Source organism: Ornithodoros turicata, chromosome 1, assembly GCF_037126465.1.
Source record: "Ornithodoros turicata isolate Travis chromosome 1, ASM3712646v1, whole genome shotgun sequence".
Lineage (NCBI taxonomy): Eukaryota > Metazoa > Arthropoda > Arachnida > Ixodida > Argasidae > Ornithodoros > Ornithodoros turicata.
The window spans coordinates 87,438,396-87,457,316 of record NC_088201.1 but is presented as its reverse complement, the minus strand read 5'-3'; the positions used below and the strand labels follow the sequence as shown (position 1 = coordinate 87,457,316).

Below are 18,921 nucleotides of genomic sequence, written 5' to 3'. Positions count from 1 at the left end.
CCCTCTTTCACTCTTTCCTCGAAACGCGCGGGAGATCTCCCTCAACCCCAATCGACGATTCCATCCCAAAGTCAAAATACATATTGGGTGACATCATCATTAGAGTGAAGGATGATATCAAACCACAAGTAACACCATAAATGCAACGACTGATCTTGCTGTTATATGAAGGCGATATTTTTTTATTATCCTAATTGAACAATATACAATGATCACAAATACTCTATATGTAAGCATCTTCAGGGTGGCCAATTCGAATTTTGTTGTAACTCACACCCCCGTTTTGTTTGTTTGTTTGTTTATCAGATCACCATCACAAATAGGTGTAAGAAAATAATAATTAACTACTTATAGCTACCAAATACGAATCTCCCAAGTGAAGAGCAAAACGCAGGAACATGTGGATAGTTGGAGAAGTAGAATCAGACACACGATCACAGCAACAATTATCATTAGTCAACACTACAAATATTATGCTAAAAAGAAGAGCACAAGTTAAGAACATGTATATAGATGGAGAAAGTATGGAGGAGTAAAATCAGACACACAGAATATTAGCAACAATTAGCAATAGTCAATGCTTAAAGAATTAATAATAATTATCTACGTATATCAATCGAAGGCTACCAAATACGAATCTATCAAGTGAAGAGAAAAAACAGGAACATATAGACAGATGGAGGATTTATATCAAACACGCAGAATCGTAGCAACCATTATCGTTTGTCATTGCTTGGAGGAATAATAATTCTCAACGTATATTAATCGAAAGCTACCAAATACGAATCTGTCAAGTGAAGAGCAAAACACAGGAACATGTAGATAGTCTGGAGGAGTAGAATCAAACACACAGAATCGTAGCAACAATTATCAATAGTCAATGTTAGAAATAACATGCTAACAGGGGAACATCGAATAATCATTAAAGGGATAGAATCGCGGCGAGCAGTCATAGAGGTAATTAAAACAATCAATAGTCAATGCTAAAAACTGCCAGAGGGATATTATTAACACAACTTTTAATTAAAGAAGAATTAACTTTTATGCACGCTGTCATTGCGACCTGACCTAGGGCAAACACGAAGCAACACGAATTTCTATAGCAGGACAGTGTTCATCAATCTGAAAGAGGCTACAAAGCCTACATTCTTTTGCATTCGGGATCATTACATGTGCACAGATTAAACGCAATTTTGACTCACGCATTCTCGGATTTTGTTGAATATTTCCATGAGAAGGACAAAATAGCATACACACAGAGACAAGTTCACTGTCCCCCAGTCCCTACAGAACCGGTTTCCCCCGTCTTTTCATTTGTCCCTCTCCATTCTTTTCTGGAAACCTACGGGAGACGTCCCCCACCGCAACCTACGGTTTCCCCATGGCCGAAATTCCTATTGCATGGCAAAGCAGTGGACTGAAGGATGATATCAACGCACAAGTAACGTCATAGATTTTTTAACAATACGATGGTAAAAGCAAACGACGTGCTTTAATTGAACGTAGAATCCCCAAGTGAAGAAGTTATAACACAAAGTAAACATCACCGCTTTTCTTTGCTTTTTCTCTCTGTAGCATTCATTATCACTACAGATTTTAAATATACTCATACCGTTTTTTTTAACGTTATGGATAAACAACCGCTTCACATGTATCGAATCATTATTCTCTCCCTTAATCAGGAGCATAAATTTGAAAATGAAAGAACATATGATAATACATCTATAAGCTTACTTTTATTTTTTTGAGCAGTTTCATGGCTTCGAAGACTATTTCAAGACAACTGCCAAAATAGTCCAATGCATAATCGAAAGAATGAGCATGACCTCATTTATCAACATATAATGTAAGGATCACTGTCCCAAATTTACATCACATGATACAAATGCAACGAAAGCAGGTAAAATGAGAACAACGAACATGACCATTTAGTGATGGGAAGCTCTTTTTTGTATACTTAGACAGTCATAAACAGCCTATGTCAGGAACTGATTTTCTGGCGGTGAAATGACAAAACATATGCATATCTAAGCAACAAACATGTATTTTTCATTGACCTACAAGAACGAGCTGGGCTGGAAATATTCCTACAAAGCCCACGAGTTCTCTCATGTATTCCTCGCTACATGCAAGCAACCTTTTCTCAGTTGTGAGGAGGCACAGACAAAACCTTTCTAGTTGGCTACAACACAATTGACCATAAGCTCCCCATCCCGTCAACAATAGAACGTGGAGATGTACGGTCTTTTTACGACTTCAAACGCCCCAAGGATGGAAGTAATTGATGGTGGGGGAGAATCGGTACACAGGATGACGATAAAATTCTCTCCACACACACCTCAAACCAACGCTTTTTCTTCTTTACACATTACTATCATGTTTCAAACTTAACAAAAAAACTCAATCGAAAATATTTTTGAGTGTCAAAACAGACCAACCAATGCTATATGAGGAAGAACTGTTTACATCAGCATATGGAATCAACAAGGCAAGCAGGACGAGCGAAAGCTTTGTGAAGCTTCTAAAGCAACTGTGAAAATAAACAATTCCACAGCTGAGAAAAAAGAACGAGTGTAGATTATTTCCTCTATACATCGCATGTCAATGAATGTTCAACTGGAATCTTGTAAACTACTCCACTTCTTTGCCAATCAACCAAACGAATTTGATTACATTAGAAGGAGAACACATAATTATTAATCATCTTTTCCAAATCGTACGGAGATTCATAGAGATGCTCCCCAAATGCCACAGTCGAGGCCTCTGTTGGAATCAGCGCGCAGACGAAATAGTGTTCTCACATATATTTCTTGTAAACTGCTCTAACTTTGCCCATCATCCAAATGAATTTGATTTCATTAGAAGGAGACAATGTAGTAATTTTAGACAAGCACCCAGAATGGCTTAATTTAGAACTCGTGAAAATAGATGATTATCATCTATAATGGTCTTTCAAATTCAAAATAGTATGCAGATACACATAAATACCCTAAATACTGCAATTGAATCCGTTTTCTTTTTTCTTCACTTTTAGAAAATTAGCATTCAGAGGGAATAGTGTGATGATGATGATTGGAGTTTAATGGCGCATTGACAACAAAGATCATAATGCGCCACAAACGGGAATAGTGTTCCTACACAAAACTATTGTCACATGTTAACATTGTCGTTAAGGCATTTTTCATCCTAGTAATCTAGTGTTGACATTAGAACATTCTCACTTTTTTTGTGTGCGAAAACTTGCAACAGTATGTAATCTGGATGTCTGAAAGCAACAACAATATAGCGGACGGAAAAAGTGATTTCATGGTCGACATGCAATCTCATTCATGACAATCATTTCAATATGGTGAGCATGTCAAAGGATGTGTAATCACAAAAGGCCTTTGCATCTCAATTGTCTCGCAACGTAAACCCCCAGTTATTATTATTATTAAAAAAAATGGAAAACCTGTGTTCCAGGTTACGAATACATTTACGAAGAGTGCGATTTTAGCAATATACAAGCTTTAGTCATGTGACTGATACGAGGACACGACAAGAGGACACGAAGGTCACACTGACATAGAATTTTGTCGATAACCGACGATATGATCAAGAAGAAGCTTGATTAAGAAGATATGATTAAACAGAAGCAAACTTGAAGAGGCAACTGCATTGGAATGATGTGCGTTCGTGAAGACGTATCTCCGACGATGAAGAAAGCGATTTCAAAGCAACACTCACGGTTTCAGCGATGCGCCCGAATCCCCGATGCGCAATGCCGGGCACCCATGTGGCAACATGTGCGAGTCACGCACGACGCATCCAAGCCCCCCCACAAACGCGCAATCGCAAGCCCAACGCGGTATCCCGACTGTGTTGCTTGTCTCCTGAAACGACTTCGTCATCGTCTTCACGAACGCACATCATTCCAATGCAGTTGCCTCTTCAAGTTTGCTTCTGTTTAATCATACCTTCTTAATCAAGCTTCTTCTTAATCATATCGTCGGTTATCGACAAAATTCTATGTCAGTGTGACATTCTGGGTGCTTGTCTAAAATTACTACATTGTCTCCTTCTAATGAAATCAAATTCATTTGGATGATGGGCAAAGTTAGAGGAGTTTACAAGAAATATATGTGAGAACACTATTTCGTCTGCGCGCTGATTCCAACAGAGGCCTCGACTGTGGCATTTGGGGAGCATCTCTATGAATCTCCGTACGATTTGGAAAAGATGATTAATAATTATGTGTTCTCCTTCTAATGTAATCAAATTCGTTTGGTTGATTGGCAAAGAAGTGGAGTAGTTTACAAGATTCCAGTTGAACATTCATTGGCGTGCGATGTATAGAGAAAATCTACACTCGTTCTTTTTTCTCAGCTGTGGAATTGTTTATTTTCACAGTTGCTTTAGAAGCTTCACAAAGCTTTCGCTCGTCCTGCTTGTCTTGTTCATTCCATATGCTGATGTAAACAGTTCTTCCTCATATAGCATTGGTTGGTCTGTTTTGACACTCAAAAATATTTTCGATTGAGTTTTTTTGTTAAGTTTGAAACATGATAGTAATGTGTAAAGAAGAAAAAGCGTTGGTTTGAGGTGTGTGTGGAGAGAATTTTATCGTCATCCTGTATACCGATTCTCCCCCACCATCAATTACTTCCATCCTTGGGGCGTTTGAAGTCGTAAAAAGACCGTACATCTCCACGTTCTATTGTTGACGGGATGGGGAGTTTATGGTCAATTGTGTTGTAGCCAACTAGAAAGGTTTTGTCTGTGCCTCCTCACAACTGAGAAAAGGTTGCTTGCATGCAGCGAGGAATACATGAGAGAACTCGTGGGCTTTGTAGGAATATTTCCAGCCCAGCTCGTTCTTGTAGGTCAATGAAAAATACATGTTTGTTGCTTAGATATGCATATGGTTTGCCATTTCACCGCCAGAAAATCAGTTCCTGACATAGGCTGTTTATGACTGTCTAAGTATACAAAAAAGAGCTTCCCATCACTAAATGGTCATGTTCGTTGTTCTCATTTTACCTGCTTTCGTTGCATTTGTATCATGTGATGTAAATTTGGGACAGTGATCCTTACATTATATGTTGATAAATGAGGTCATGCTCATTCTTTCAATTATGCATTCTTTCAATTATGCATTGGACTATTTTGGCAGTTGTCTTGAAATAGTCTTCGAAGCCATGAAACTGCTCAAAAAAATAAAAGTAAGCTTATAGATGTATTATCATATGTTCTTTCATTTTCAAATTTATGCTCCTGATTAAGGGAGAGAATAATGATTCGATACATGTGAAGCGGTTGTTTATCCATAACGTTAAAAAAAACGGTATGAGTATATTTAAAATCTGTAGTGATAATGAATGCTACAGAGAGAAAAAGCAAAGAAAAGCGGTGATGTTTACTTTGTGTTATAACTTCTTCACTTGGGGATTCTACGTTCAATTAAAGCACGTCGTTTGCTTTTACCATCGTATTGTTAAAAAATCTATGACGTTACTTGTGCGTTGATATCATCCTTCAGTCCACTGCTTTGCCATGCAATAGGAATTTCGGCCATGGGGAAACCGTAGGTTGCGGTGGGGGACGTCTCCCGTAGGTTTCCAGAAAAGAATGGAGAGGGACAAATGAAAAGACGGGGGAAACCGGTTCTGTAGGGACTGGGGGACAGTGAACTTGTCTCTGTGTGTATGCTATTTTGTCCTTCTCATGGAAATATTCAACAAAATCCGAGAATGCGTGAGTCAAAATTGCGTTTAATCTGTGCACATGTAATGATCCCGAATGCAAAAGAATGTAGGCTTTGTAGCCTCTTTCAGATTGATGAACACTGTCCTGCTATAGAAATTCGTGTTGCTTCGTGTTTGCCCTAGGTCAGGTCGCAATGACAGCGTGCATAAAAGTTAATTCTTCTTTAATTAAAAGTTGTGTTAATAATATCCCTCTGACAGTTTTTAGCATTGACTATTGATTGTTTTAATTACCTCTATGACTGCTCGCCGTGATTCTATCCCTTTAATGATTATTCGATGTTCCCCTGTTAGCATGTTATTTCTAACATTGACTATTGATAATTGTTGCCACGATTCTGTGTGTTTGATTCTACTCCTCCAGACTATCTACATGTTCCTGTGTTTTGCTCTTCACTTGACAGATTCGTATTTGGTAGCTTTCGATTAATATACGTTGAGAATTATTATTCCTCCAAGCAATGACAAACGATAATGGTTGCTACGATTCTGCGTGTTTGATATAAATCCTCCATCTGTCTATATGTTCCTGTTTTTTCTCTTCACTTGATAGATTCGTATTTGGTAGCCTTCGATTGATATACGTAGATAATTATTATTAATTCTTTAAGCATTGACTATTGCTAATTGTTGCTAATATTCTGTGTGTCTGATTTTACTCCTCCATACTTTCTCCATCTATATACATGTTCTTAACTTGTGCTCCTCTTTTTAGCATAATATTTGTAGTGTTGACTAATGATAATTGTTGCTGTGATCGTGTGTCTGATTCTACTTCTCCAACTATCCACATGTTCCTGCGTTTTGCTCTTCACTTGGGAGATTCGTATTTGGTAGCTATAAGTAGTTAATTATTATTTTCTTACACCTATTTGTGATGGTGATCTGATAAACAAACAAACAAACAAAACGGGGGTGTGAGTTACAACAAAATTCGAATTGGCCACCCTGAAGATGCTTACATATAGAGTATTTGTGATCATTGTATATTGTTCAATTAGGATAATAAAAAAAATATCGCCTTCATATAACAGCAAGATCAGTCGTTGCATTTATGGTGTTACTTGTGGTTTGATATCATCCTTCACTCTAATGATGATGTCACCCAATATGTATTTTGACTTTGGGATGGAATCGTCGATTGGGGTTGAGGGAGATCTCCCGCGCGTTTCGAGGAAAGAGTGAAAGAGGGATGTGTGAAAGGAGAGGTGAAACCGGTTCTAGCGGACTGGGGTCAGGTATTACTAAGTTTATCTGAGCTTGTGTGTGTGCGTGTGTGTGTCACTGTGTTCTTCTCATGGAAATGTTCGGCAAAAGTGCGTAAATGTGAGTCGGAATTGTATGTAATGTGTGTACATGTAATGATTCTGAATGCACAAGAAAGTGCGGGCTGTATTTCTTTCATATCAATGAAAATTGTCCTCCCTATATAGTTCGCGTTACTCGGCATTCGTCCTAGCTCAGGTCGTATTGATAGCAAGCTTCGAAGTTAAAGATTCTTTAATTAAAAGTTGTGCTAATGATGTCCCTCCGACCGTGTTAACTATTGTTTGTTTAATTAGTGCTTTCCTGGATGGTGCGGTGTGTCCCCCTGCTGTGCTCTTCAATCGAAATGACTCGTATTTAATAGCATTGAAATGATTTGAGCATGGAATAATTAATTATTTACATGTATGATTTTTTTATGTTGATTTACAACATGAAGATGGAGGTCACATACAAGAAGCTCAGACTTGTTATGGTAGAAATTTTAATTTTAATTATTGTTGTATGGACTAAGAATCTCTTCCTTAATTAAAAGTTGTGTTCCTGAATGTTCTTTAATAAATATTATCTGTTCTGGGGAAGCGATTGTCTGCGCGCTCGAGTTATCCAATCTATCCATTTGATATTAAATTGGTTTAACTGCAGATATTACAATATCGTAAAATTTGTAGTGTGTGTGTGTGTGTGTAGGATGTGAATGTTGCCTGCAGAAATTGTTCGTTTCAACTTTACACCTCTCTATGCTGATTGCTAGTACTTTAGATTAATAAAATATTTTCACTTGTACAAATGTGTATGTCTGTTGCTTGCATGTCTGGACGCGAGAAGGAAAGTACGCTATGTTAAGGGGAAGCATGGGGAGATGAAACACTCTTCCATGGAGTGGACTTCCTCACTCAGGATGTATTGTATGTGGAACTGGGCCGGAGAGGGAATAAGATGGGCGGGCAATAACATTTTGGTTGGTGGTTATGTACTTTGCATGTTCATGCATGCTCGAATGTGAGAAGGAAACCCCTCTCTACGCGACGCGCGGCCGCGAAACGCGCGGGGCGGTCTTGGTGCGTGCTCCTCCTTGGCGCGAACGATCTTGCTCCAAATACCTTCCTATCTAGAGTGGTGGGGACCGATGGTCACCAGTATCTTCGGTTACCAGTCTCTTCCTAGTACTACTCGCTTGCTCAATTCTGTGCTTGATATCTCCTACCGTGTTGATAGTCCCGCGGTACACCTCATCTTTGACGTAACCCCAAAGGAAGAAGTCACATGGGGTAAGGCCTGGTGATCGGGGTGGTGACGCCAGTGTGGAGGTGCCTCATCTTGCATGAATATGCAGACTTCTTTCTGTATGTGCAGTGCTTCGAGTTCTGGCAAGAACTCATACTGGAGCATGGCAAGGTAGCTTTCGCCAGTCACGGTGCCACTGAAAAGGGACCAACAACCCCTTGCATCCACAACCCGCCCCACACAACGACCTTTGGGGACTGCAGATGGCATTGTAACGCCCAATCTGGGTTGTTCGCGGACCAATATCGGTACTTATGGCGATTTACGTAGCCTTTGAGATGGAAGTTCGCCTTGGCGTTAAACAAAATTAACTCTAAGTGAGCTGGGCTGTCAGCGATGCGCCGCAGCCCACCACAGCAGAACTGCACACGGCGATCGCAGTCTCCTCACCCCAGTTCGTGAAGCCCTTGAAGTTTATATGGAAAGAAGGAACTGTCTTTGAGAGTCCTTTCTACATTTCCGACGCCGAACAGTCGCGCGGCGCTGGTTGTGGACATGCCAGGACGGTCTTCGAACGTGCCCAATACAGCGTTGACGAGTTCGTCTGTCGGTTTGCTTTTCGGGTAACCGTGCGTCTTGTTCTTGGCAGAACCTTCGTCGGTGAATCACTTTGCCTTCGTTTTTTTTTATTTTTCTATGGGGTGTTCTGACGGCGCAAGGCGGTTGCAATTCGCTCTGAATTTTCATTGCATGAGTGCGACACTTCTTAGCTCCGTATACCAGAGCACTATGTCTGTGCGCTCCTGTACAGCTAGTTGGCGTATTGTACGCAATGTGAATAAAGTGGAAACGCGGTACATACAGGTTCTGACAGCAGATGAATGAACATTGAGAAAACGGTTAACGATAGGATGAAAACAAGTGCACGTCGAATAACTCGAAGAGGTTTGCAGACGATTGCTAGAAGACAGAATCGTCTGCTTCAGTGATTGCTTGCTGGTTGCCTTCATTTTCCTATTTCACCTGCGCCACTGCGCCCACACACCTCGTCGCAAGCCCATTGGCCGGGCGGCTGTGCGCGTTGCGTTTGATAGACAATGTTTTGAAATCGCATTTTGTACGCACGCATGTGCGTGCATCGTCTCGGCCGTTTCAGCGGTTCCAGCATAGTTTCGAAATTGCACGGCCACACGGCGGTCTCCTATGTTCCGTGTTCTGGTGGTGTCAATCGACAGTACAGTTTCTAGAAATATGTTCGCGGGTTTATTCGTGTGTCACAGTGATTCTACTCGTGCTGTGCTCTTTCTTGACATAACTATCATGCCACGAACAGCCTATGAACTGCGAAACTGGAATGCTGTCATGAGTTGGAGCGTAAAGAACACGTTCGGGCGCCGTCGGATCTCCAGGACTGACAACAGACAGCATTACGTGCCATACAAGCGCTTTCTGCTTCGCTGTAACGTATGATGCACTATATGCAGCGCAAGAAGACGACCATCATGAAATGGTACGCACTCATGAGACTGGCTCGGTATTAGGGAGGAACGGTGTGTTCTTTTAGCTTCAAGTCCCAACTTGGTTACAGTGTGCCAGCAACGCGGTGGGCTTTGTATGAACAGTGTACCCATGTATCGGATCTTTGAATCAGTGCTTTGTGTCAAATAAATGCTTCTTTTAGCCAGAAGTCGCTCGAGTTATTTTAAATACCAAATAACGGCGGCAGGCGTGAAATCCAGTAGAAATCGATGGTAGCCAGGACCAGTCGAAAGGCCAGCAAAACATTGAGGCTCCTGATTGGCTGACTGGCTATGTATACAATGTCGTAATCCCATTGGTCGTCTGCCCAGTTTTGTGTCAATTATCTCAAACTATGGGCTCTATGGGGAGATGTTGGAGCCTGGTTTCACGTTACGTATTGCAATCATACTTTTTTTTTTCTACTTACAAATTTGCTTTATGCAGCTGTGTCATCGAGTTCGACACACTTAGTTGCTTTCAATGTTGAAATGCCGTCCGCAACGCCGCTTCAGACTGTGGCGTCATCTAGCGGAGGTAACGGAAACAGATAAGGGCCATAGAAAATATTAAGGAGCTGGCGTTTTATTTTGTTTTTCTTTGTTGTTGTTGTTTGTTTGTTTGTTTTTTCACGAATTCTTCACGGAAGTTTGAACGGAGTGACTGTACTTGACATGAAATGTTAGTGCATGATACGTCGTCCGATTCATAGTTCAGCTCCCGAAAGGCCGTATTCTTTGTGTTATCGTCATTGCAATCCCCGAACTTTATCTTGGGCCACCCTGTATATCCGAGGTGCCCTTCACGCTCCTTTAAACAATGGCAGACACATAAAAATGCACCAGCAGTGGGACTCAAAACTGCCCCCTCCGTTTTCCGGTGAGAGATGCTACTAGTTACGCAAACTACCTTTTCACCAACATAAGAAGCCACGCTAGGGAATACTGGGACACGCGCTCACCCTCAACACGTTCTCTCTTACATTGTTACCAGTGACAATCACATTCACACGGAGAAACACACTCGTGGCGAGCGGCATCGTGTGCGAGGCGTTGCGAGGCTTAGGTGTCCCTTTTGGAAGAGACACCAGAAAGATTCTGGTATTTTCTAGTGCCTTTGATTTGGGACATTTCTAGTATTTGTGCTCTCGGTTGCAAACACCAGGATTCCTTCTTTCCTTTTCCGATGCTCCCATAGGCGGAGAGTTTTCAATCTGCCGAAGGGGGCCGGGGCACAACATCACCCCCCCTCCCCCTTTCATATACAGAGGTCGGACAGGATGTCGGGAATTCCGTGTTGCGACGTTGTGAGGCAAATTTTTACAGGATTTTCATGATCACTCGCATGAAACACGCAATGTACAGGATATCCCTCGAAACTTTCATCTTTAGTGTCAGCTGAGTAGACTTCCCGGAGGGGGCCTGGCTCCCCTGGGAAAGTTCCGGTGGGGAGGGGGGGCTCAGGTCACCAAGCCCCCCTCCCCCCGCAGTCGGCGCGTATGGATGCTCCTATGTTGTGCGTTATGATTTCGTGCACTTGACCCAGTCAGCTGCTTGGTTCCTCGGCAACCTCACCTGGAACCAACACTTGCTTGGGTACTCTTTATGCATCTTGCACAGCAAAGTTTGTTTTGCTGACAAAGCGTCCGAGATCCAGCTGTGACAGGCTGTTAAATGCTTGCCATACAGTATGTGTGTCTGAATATCTATAAGCAGAAATAGAAACAGACAAGTGCATGCCACGAAACTGTCTGTGTTATGGCTACCTTTACTGGTACACGTTCAAGAGAAGCCTGCAAACGACAATCTAAAAGAACGACAAGGTAACATGCATAATACAACACTTGCGAAAAAGCACTTCCGAAACGATGTTCTTACATTTTTGCACGTTTTCAAGTTTTGAAATGCAGGGTGCGACGCCAATGAGACGCTAATCGCTAGGCGCGCGTCTTTGCACTTCGAAGCTCACCGAGCGAATGCGAAACAGCTTCTGATACCGACGGCTCCAGGTCTGACATGACAATGCGAAAGTAAAGTTTTGGTTTCAAAGTGGAATGCTGACAGCAGTTTCAATTTCGACAGTCGAGCGAGCTATTTACGTGACGTTGGCATAATAGTCATTGTCAATATACGTATATATATTATCGAAATGGTTCTATAATCTTCAGCGTTCGAACGTTCAAAGCCTCCTTTAGCGACCGCAATAATGCAGAACCGACGACAAAATTGTCTCTTTCGTCATCCTAGACAACTGTTGCACTGGTTCATTTGACATGAGTCGGTCTTATCTACACCGAATTTTAAATTTTTGAGTTGACTAAATAACGTTTGACTTTCTTTATTTATACTGTGAACGCTGGTACGCGTAAATCTTGCCAATAAAAAGTTATGCAGTGCAGTTATGTGCAGAACACGAGGGAAAGTAACTGTCCTGAGGTTGGAACACGCAACAAACGAACACAACACAAGCCTCAATGTGCTTAAAATCATGAACAGTGGCGGAACTCGAACTACGCACCTCTTGACTGCCGGTGAAGTGCGTTAACCAATTATGCTACGCTGGCATCTGCTTTCCAGCGACTTACCAACATGCCTCCTCATTCAACTAACGGGACACGCACTCACTTTCTTCGCATTCTCTCCAACATTCCTTCTCCCACACGCACATATTTATTTATTTATTTATTTATTTATTTAAATACCCTCAGGGCTTGCGCGTTACAGAGGGGAGTGGTAGTTAGAATAAATGGGTTACAGAAGCAAAAACAATCGAACAAACAAAACTGAGTACAAAATATAACAATGATGTCAAAACAACGAAGATGATTACAATGCAATAAAATCACTAATGACACTTTTGAACTGAGCAATGGGCGAGATTGACGTTAGTGAACCGGGGAGGTTGTTCCAGTCGACGGCAGTACGGTAGAAAAATGAGTCAGCGTGAGTCTTGGTTGAACAAGATGGAATGTGGACCTTTTGACGATGGTCAGTGCGGTTTGATATGTACGCGGGCGGAAAAATAAAGCGAGATCGCAAGCTATCGTTATGGTAGTAAATTTTATGGAACAAGCACAGACGGGAAATTTTTCGTCTGGAAGCTAGGTTAGTAAGCTGCAGGTTACGTTTCATGGAGGTTACGCTGGCTGTGCGTTGGTAGTTGCCAAATATGAAGCGGGCAGCCCTGTTCTGAATGGTTTCAATGGCCTGAACAAGGACTGATGAACCTGGATCCCAGACCGAAACAGCATATTCAAGCTTCGGACGGACAATGGATGTGTACAAGGATAACTTCAGATGCTGAGGTGCCTGATGAAAGGTGCGCCTAAGATAACCCAAAGTACGGTTAGCGTTGCTTACAACATACTCGACATGTGCTTTCCAAGACAAATCAGATGAGATGAAGACGCCCAGGTATTTGTAGGAAAGAACCAAATCTAATGTAAAGTTATCAAGAGTGTACGACTGGCAGTGTCCACGGACTCGTGTTATTCTCATGTGTTTACATTTGTTAATATTGAGTTCCATGCTCCAAGTGTGGCACCATGTTAATATGTTATTAAGATCAGACTGAAGAAGCAGGGCATCAGACTCCTGTAAAATTTCTTTGTATAGAACACAATCATCGGCGAATAGACAAATAGACGATGACGAAATACACTGCGGCAGGTCGTTAATGTAGATTAGGAAAAGGAGAGGACCAAGCACGGAACCCTGGGGCACACCAGAGAGTACGGGAGCTAGACAAGAATCAGCGTCGTTAATGGTTACGTATTGGCTCCTATCAGAAAGGAAGCAATGCAGCCAGGACAGTACGTTAGTATCAATGTTGAGTGCACCGAGTTTATGAAGTAGGAGACGGTGCGATACTTTATCAAATGCCTTCGAGAAGTCAAGGAATATGCAGTCGGTCTGGGACCCTTGGTCAAGAACAAAGCTTAAGTCGTGCACGAATGACACCAGTTGAGTTTCGCAGGAAAATGATTTCCGAAATCCATGTTGACTATGATGAAAGAAAGAGTTGGATTCGAGGAACTGTACCAAGTGGGAATATATGACATGCTCAAGAACTTTGCATGGGATGCTGGTAAGAGATATTGGACGATAATTGGCTGGGGAGTGTTTGTCACCGGATTTGTGAAGGGGAACTACCTTTCCAGTTTTCCAGTCGCTCGGAAGACAACCATCTTCTAATGACTGCTTGTAAATCATAGATAACATTAATGAAGAATAACAAGAAGTATTTTTTAGGAACTTTGAATTGATACCATCTGCACCGGAACTTGATGACAGCCTTAACGACTCTATGACCGTTTTAATCCCATAGGGATCAATGGCAATGGGTTCCATGACAACGTGATTCGAAGTAGGAATGTGAGGTAGGACGGTTATTGCAGTGTGAGAAAACACACCACAAAAAACATTATTAAACACATCTGCACACTCAAGGGGAGGGATTGGCTCGTCGGATGAGTCGATTAAGGATATGCAGGAGTTGCGCTGCTGATGGTTATTAACTGTATTCCAGAACTGTTTCAAGTTATTTTTAAGCATGTCTGGCAATGAGACGGAAAAAAAAGTGTGCCTTAGCTTCCTTAATGGCGTTTTTGTACTGAGAAGCGGTCTCATGATATCTACTCCATTTGGTGGCGCATTGGGACGCTTTGGCCGCTTTGAAAAGTCGCTTCTTCCTATTACAGAGTCGCTTAATATGTCTGGTGTACCACGGAAGCTTTGAGTTGGAATGTATGTATACGAGAGGAATGTGTTTGTTGATGAGTTCTAAAGCTTTGGCTTTGAATAGTGACCAGTTATGCTCAACAGAGCGAGAAGTGAAATCCGTGATAAATGTATCCAGGAAAACACTGAGCTCATTGTTAATATCTGTGAAGTTAGCTCTGTTGTAATTCCTGATGGGCTTCATCCTTGACACGCGCTTTTGTATTGGAATGTTAATAAAGAAGTGAATAACGGAGTGATCACTAATCCCATCTATGCAAGATAAATTAGTGACAAGTTCAGGTGCAGATGTCAGAACAAGGTCAATGATATTTGCACTTGTGGATGTTATTCTTGTCGGGCAGTGTACAAGCTGATAAAGATTGAAATCGTGACACATGTTTACAAATGCATTCAATTGCACAGGCGACTGAGCTGCCTGGGGCACGACATCAAGCCAGTTAATATTCGGGTAATTAAAGTCACCCACTAAGAGCATAGGACATCCGGGAAATCTATTCACGAGGACATTTAACGCATCGTGCAACTCATTGACAAAGGTTGAGGCCGAAGATGGAGGACGATAACACACTCCAAGTAAGATACGTTTGAAATTATGGGTTACAGAAACCCATATCATTTCAAGGTCTGTGGGGAAGCTAATTATCGAGGATACAATCCCTTCAGCAACAGCTATAAGTACGCCCCCACCTGCCCTAAGACCTCTGTCTGCACGATATACATTGTAACGTTTGTGACACAGAAACAATTCATGACTAGACACTTTGGCTGACAGCCACGTTTCAGTTAAAAACACGAAATCAGCATCACATGAATCAATCAAAGAAGAAAGTTCATCGCGATGCTTCAACAACGATCTAGTATTAGTGTAAACAACAGAGATATTGGCATGAGAGGAATGCTATGCAGTGCTTTGCTTAGAGTTACGCCGTCAGGCAGCAACGGGCACTGGCCTACACGATTACCTTCAACTGGGGGAGGATTATGAGTATTGGAAACAGGCTGACCCGAAGTGGTTGTCAAAGCGTGAAGCTCCTGGATACAATTGTTATGACTATCATAACGATAAGAATGATTGTTCACGAACAATGTATTATACCTAAGCTTAAAAGGTGTTCCCATTGACTTGCCATATTCTATTAACTTTTTCCGTGCAAGTCTTGTGGCCGCACAGAAGTCTTCGGATATTGAAATGTCGGTCGACTTCAGCTTAGCCTTAGCCTGCAGAACCAACTCGCGTGTCTTGTAAGAAGAGAACTTTGCTATGATGGGATGTGATTTAACTGATTTGAACGCACCGATTCTATGCACTCGTTGAAAGGCGTCAATTGTGACGGCAAGGCCGAGCTTTTCAGATAGCACTGCAAGCACCTTCTCTTCTGATTGTATCCATGTTTCCAACGAGCTATCAGGAATCCCGTGGAAGATCAGATTATCACGCCTGGAGCGATCTTCAAGGTCGTCAAGCCGGGACCACAAGCGAATGTTTTGTTTCTGTAGTGTACAGAGTTTGTCTTGGATAGTATGTATAGAGGATGCCGTGTTCTCGACAGCAGTTAGCCTTGAACTCAATTCTGAAATTTGAGACGAGATATCGACCTGCGTTTTCTGTACTGAAGCAACAGCCTCCAGCACATCAGTCTGTGTTTTTTGTACTGACTGTACCGTTGCTAGAAGCTGGGCCTGACCGGATTCCAACGAACCAGATCGTGTGCTAAGGTTTTGTACTAACTCCAAAATCGTGTCAATTTGCTTTGTCTGGTCTTGCCTAGTATTTGGACCTGGGTTAAGTTCAACATTGCCGGACAATATAAGGAGACGTGGCACACAATCATAGACAAGGGCAATCAGGCATACGAGTAGCTGGTAAATAACACTGAGGCACTCGTTGAGCGTACGATACAGAGCATGTGGACAAGGCAGCTCCAAAAGTAATCTGTTGCTAGTTTTTTAGCAAGGAATGGTACACGGTCTCACCTGTGTGAAGAGCAGAAAATGGTTTAGCGTAACCCACATAACGGAGCTGCAATGCCCACTGCCGTCTTCAGACACTCCCGCGCTTTTTAAGAGGAAGGCGGAGGGTAAACAAATCCATTGTTGCCTGAGTCGGCGACGTGGTTCCACCAAATGGGATGCTCAGCTGGCGCATACGACGGCGTTGGATGGGTTGTTGTTCCAGTCGTCGATGTGTTCCTAAGATGTAGCTTGTCGGAGACATCAGGCGTCCACAAAGGAACGAACTGTGTGAAGAGCAGAAAATGGTTTAGCGTAACCCACATAACGGAGCTGCAATGCCCACTGCCGTCTTCAGACACTCCCGCGCTTTTAAGAGGAAGCGGAGGGTAAACAAATCCATTGTTGCCTGAGTCGGCGACGTGGTTCCACCAAATGGGATGCTCAGCGGCGCATACGACGGCGTTGGATGGTTGGCGTTCCAGTCGTCGATGTGTTCCAAAGATGTAGCTTGTCGGAGACATCAGGCGTCCACAAAGAACGAACTGTGTGAAGAGCAGAAAATGTTTAGCGTAACCCACATAACGGAGCATATATATCCAACACAAGTAGGGAGCCTACATACGCGACTCCATCTTTAGGGTGGTGTCACCTCCGGTGGAAGTCCCTCAGGCGGCCGCCAAATTTGGCTGGTTGCCATGTTTGGTCCTCGGCTTTAACCAATGGGGTGGCATCCAATGTATTGCTCCGTAGACGAAAGCGTGCTGGGCGAACGCAATGCATCCTGGGCCGGTCCTGGCCCACGTCACAGCAAACGTCAACGCACACGTGACCTATGACGCTATGTAATCTGAGCACTGCAGTCGCGGAATTTGGAATGGAATGGAGTTTGTGAAAACTGAAATATAGTTCACAAAATTGGAAGCATGTAGAGATACTTATCTTGATTCCATTGGACTGCAGCTCTAATGCACATGCGCTAGAGGAAAATTGAGCCAAATGTTGCTAAGCGGGAAATATTGAGATATGCGTATAGAAACAAACTTGTAACTTTCCAGAGCGATACAAGAACAGGGAGTTCAGGGGAACACCCGTTATTTTAATTATTGAAAATAGGGTGCGCTACATGAAAATCCGAATACGCTTGGGTGACGCGTATAACACCTTTGTGGTAGTCTGCATTCGTGTCACGCATTAGTCAAGCAAATTTTGTTAACTGGCCATGAGGAAAGCGAGAACTCGGTGCACGCAAAAAGGGACAACTCGACACGAACATCTTGTTACTGGATTTGCAAATTAGAGAACCAGTTAGTATTTTTTGTCACGAATTCCGAAGCCTATGGTTGTAGCACACTAGTATTTCAATCAAAATCACAGGGTTTCTCCACCAAAATTTTACCCCCAAAATCGATCACTTGAATTTGCGGTTTGCAGAACAACTGGCTCTGCTCAAGCTGTTGACCCCTGTATTGGCTGTTCCTCCGTCAAGCAGTCGGAAATGAAACCGGGTTCGACTCCGGGCGCCGGCTGTGCTGTCTGGGTGTTTTCCCTGGGTTTTTCTCAGATGCTTTAAGACAAATGTCGGCATAGTTCCCTGTGAAGTAGGCCCAATACGCACGATCCCCCCCCCCCCCCCTGCGATAGTCATGAGCGTGGCTGACTACGGCAAGCAGTTTCATCATCATCACCACCACCACCAAGCTGTTGGAGACTCGGTACAGCAAGGAGAGGGGGAAAAGGCGATGATGGTATACGAGAGGGAGGGGAGTGCTGCCCCTCTTGCGCTGGGATTCTAATAATTCCGCAGGACTACCTACCACCACGAAAAACGTGCGAACATGCCTCAGTAGCCTTCGTTGGGATGATCCCTGTACCATGGTAAGCGTCAGGATGATTGCCCACGTCGACTTTGAGGACCTCAATTCCGAGCCACAGTAACCATAGTGGTGGTGTTGATTATTACAGAGTGAGATGGATATTATATCAGATAATTATATAAGAGTGAGATGAATGAGATGGATACACCAGATGGGGATGGTGAATGTGAAGATCTGCAGATACGCAGAGATAGAGGGAGTTTGAGTAAAACTTTGTTGCACGTTTCTCCTTAGCTCTTGTGCATAGAGTGCTCACGGCAATATGCGGTCTGACAGGATTTATAGATGTAATCATTTCACTACTTTTTGCAAGCTTATTGTTACTGGATGGTGTTGCATGTACTGACCAGGCGCCCTAACGCCTCCGCTTTTCGGGTGTTCCTGTTCTTCCACTCTGTTCCGCTTCCCATGATTCTAATAAAATTGTAGATGCCCAGGTCTGTACGTCACAACAATTTTTTAAATCGGTGGTGGCAAGTTTCAACGTGGATTGTCTCCTGTGGATTGTCTCCTGAGAAGGTGGTGTAGCCTCGTCATGTATTGTTTGAAAACAATACAAGATGAGGCTACACCTGAATCATTCAGATGTTTTAGTGG

General features: G+C 42.7%; 1 long non-coding RNA gene across 1 annotated transcript in view; it reads right to left on the bottom strand.

Moving 5' to 3' along the window:
• LOC135365882 (uncharacterized) overlaps window positions 1-16,891 on the bottom strand; it is a 43,583-nt gene extending 26,692 nt beyond the window's left edge. The window contains exon 1 of the long non-coding RNA XR_010413983.1: window positions 16,472-16,891. This is a non-coding gene — a long non-coding RNA (uncharacterized LOC135365882). The remainder of the gene's footprint in view (window positions 1-16,471) is intronic.
• Between the last annotated feature and the right edge of the window lie 2,030 nt (window positions 16,892-18,921).